Here is a 3,435-nt window from a genome sequence, read left to right as displayed (position 1 = left end):
CTCCTCTGGAGAACCAGCTGACTGTAAAAGGAACTGTTGGAGCTTTTTTTTACGTCACTAAATGCTTCTACTCAGGTACTTTGATGGTGGGTTAATGAGAGCATCTTGTTGGCTTTAAACCCACAACCAGCTTGGTGATAAACTGATATGATAAACTTTCTGAGAGGAAAAAAGTGACTGGTGCTGGCAAGGAAAAGAGATTGGAGGAGATGCTGATGCATCAGTCGTCATCTGAAATGAAACTCATTTGACCCGGAGTCAACCCTAATATAGAAATGAACATGTGAATGATTTCATAAGAGCTCACTGATAAAATGGTCCGGACAGGTTCCCCCATCTGTAATCTTGTGCACGAATGGGTCACACCTTCCGTGATCTCACACATGGATGGGTCATACCTTCTGTGATCTTGCACAATGTTGGGTCCCGCCTTCTGGAAACTCACACACAGACGGATCTCGCTCTCTGTGATCTCGCACCTGGATGGGTCCTTTCTTCTGTGAACTCAGACATGGATGGGTCCCGTCTTCGGTAAACACACACGGACAGATCTCGCCTTCTCTGATGTCACACCTGAACGGGTGCCTCCTTCTGTAAACTGACACACGGACGGGGTCCGTCTTCCATGATTTCACACATGGACAGGTCCCACCTTCCATAAACACACACGGACAGATCTCGCCTTCTGTAATCTAGAACTTGGATGGGTCCCGCCTTCCATGATCTCACACATGGATGGACCCCCGTCTTCCGTGATCTTACACATGGATGGATCCCACCTTCCGTAAACTCACACAAGGACGAGTCCCTCCTTCTGTGATTTTATACACGGACGGTTCCCACCTCCCATGATCTTACACATGGATGGGTCCATCCATCATGATTTTACACATGTACGGCTCCCGCCTTCCGTGATCTCAGACATGAACAGGTCCCACCTTCCATTATCTAAGAGATTGATGGGTGCCTTCTTCCATGATCTCATACATGGATGGGTCCCGCCATCCGTAAACTCATACATGGACAGGTCCTGCCTTTCATAAACTCACACACGGATGGGTCCCTCCTTCTGTGATTTCATACATGGATGAGTCCTATCTTCCGTAATCTCACACACGGATGCGTCCATCCTCTGTGATTTCACACATGAATGGTTCTCGCCTTCCGTGATTTCACAGATGGACGGTTCCTGCCTTCTGTGATCTCAGACATGTACGGGTCTCGCCTTCCATAAACCCTCACATGGACGGATCTCAGCTTCCGTGATCTCACACCTGGATGGGTCCCTCCTTCTCTAACTCACAGATGGATGGGTCCCACCTTCCATAATGTCACACAGGGACGGGTCCCACATTCCGTAAACTCACACCTTCTGTGATCACAGACGGATCTCCCCGTTTGTGACCTCACACATGGATGGGTCCCGCCTTCATTGATCTCTCACACAGATAGGTCCTTCTGTAATCTCACATATGGACATGTTTTGTTCTGTAAATAACTTTTTAAACATTATTTTTGCTTTTGAAGCACCTGTGCTTGTCTCTGGGTTCAGCTGTGAAATGTCCTGCCAATAACTCGAAAGTCCTGCTGAACATCAGATGGAAATATTTACGCAGGACAGCTGGGCCTCCCCATGCCTGCAGAGAAATAAAGGGCCTCTTCTCTTTTGCTTGCATGATGCAGATTATGGCTTTGCCTGTTATGTTTGAGGTTGAGACAGCATTCATGGTCAATGTCACAATATCATTCAAAGGCAGAAGGAGTAAAAGCTGTTACATAGAAAGCAGAAATTCCTGAAAATTTCTATAAAAATGAGGAAACCGGAGAGAAAAACAGAGCCATTCAGCATTCTGATTGTGTGCCAGACCGAGGAAAGAGACAGCTTGCGCTGTATTGCCACCGGAGGGAGCCATTGAACAGACCTATGGTGGAGGACTATGTATAACAGTGGCTGCCTTGAGGAGCATTAAATTGGTATCTACTGCACACATTAGTGCATGTAAGCGAGCGGATGGTACCATGTGCCTCTGAAAGACAGCTATCTCACGACAGATGTGCACCATGAGATTTCCACAGAAGCTAAAAATGGAAGGCGACGCGAATTATTTCCACACTGCCGCCGCATCATCACAGTGATCGGGAAACCCGTACGTGTGTTTACATACACAGGGGGAGCGGGGAAAATTACGCAACGTGTGCATCCAACACCACGCTAAACTACCACTATGACAAACCATATCTACACCACATTCTTTGTCAGGAAGGATGTAAGTAACATAAACACTCATAAAGACGTAGATTTTCCATGGTAGCAACATCAGTCATTCTTCAGAAGTAATACGCATGTCATGTGGCATTAGTCTGTGTCGCAATAATGACCACAAATTTGAGACACACAGGGACGTACGTGTTTCAGGCACTACGCAAACACACTTGTAGGTTGGAATCCATGCCGAGTGAATGTTCTCTTACTGAGATCTTAGACTTCGAGAAACTGCTCCATTGCTCCGGCTCAGTCAATATCCTTCATCTGAGACCCAGACGCTCACTGGTGGTCAATAAAGCTCCACCAGGTGAATCTGTGTCTCTGACGGACTCCAGGATCCCACCAGTATCCTTGGCTGACCTGGCAAAAGCACTGCGCTATATTTTGGTAATTTATACCATAGACACACACACACACACACTTCTGCTTTCTTTCTCGTCGATGTCACGGACGTCTGTCACCGCGAATCCGAGGAATCCGCTCTGCCTTTGAAGGTTCTTTTTGAAATCCGTCGTTCTAGCGCTTAATGGAAATTCTGCGAGCAGCAGAAACGGATCACATGTGAGCCTCGACACACGCACATGCGACACACGCAATGAGGAAAAGTGCACCTTTACAAAAATACCAAGACAACGGCAGAACGCATCAGCCAAAAAGAACATGAACACCTAGAAAACCCCGTGATATGTGCAATACAAGCTTGCTTGAAATAGCTACAGTCCACCTGTAGAACTGCTGATGAGCATTCTTATATTAGAAAAGAAAGAGTCACGTTAATTTGTCTCAAAGCATGAATTTATAATGCAAATTGGGCACAGGTCCTTGTATTGTATGGGTTTTGAAGTGTTTGGATCAACAGAGATACAGACAGTGATCCAATTCATGGGCTGAGTATGGTGTGATACAGAGGGAAAAAAAAACAAATGTCTGGAGTTAATGGATTTAAAAAAAAAACTTGAAACGAAGTGTTTGAAATAAGTACTGGATACGCATTCGTCGGTACGTCGGGTGACAAAAAAGGGAAGAAGGAGGAGGAGGGAGGAGGGAAGGAGATATAATTACAGTGAGAGAGAGAGAGAGAGAGAGAGAGTGCAGTTACCCTGCCCACTTCTACACAGCCATTCAACTCCGGCAGACAGAATCTCCGTGAGTCTCCACAGCACTGCACG

The sequence above is a fragment of the Brienomyrus brachyistius genome, unplaced genomic scaffold (assembly GCF_023856365.1).
Source record: "Brienomyrus brachyistius isolate T26 unplaced genomic scaffold, BBRACH_0.4 scaffold64, whole genome shotgun sequence".
In the NCBI taxonomy this organism is placed as follows: domain Eukaryota; kingdom Metazoa; phylum Chordata; class Actinopteri; order Osteoglossiformes; family Mormyridae; genus Brienomyrus; species Brienomyrus brachyistius.
The sequence above is the reverse complement of the archived record's forward strand: the minus strand, read 5'-3'. Positions refer to the sequence as shown.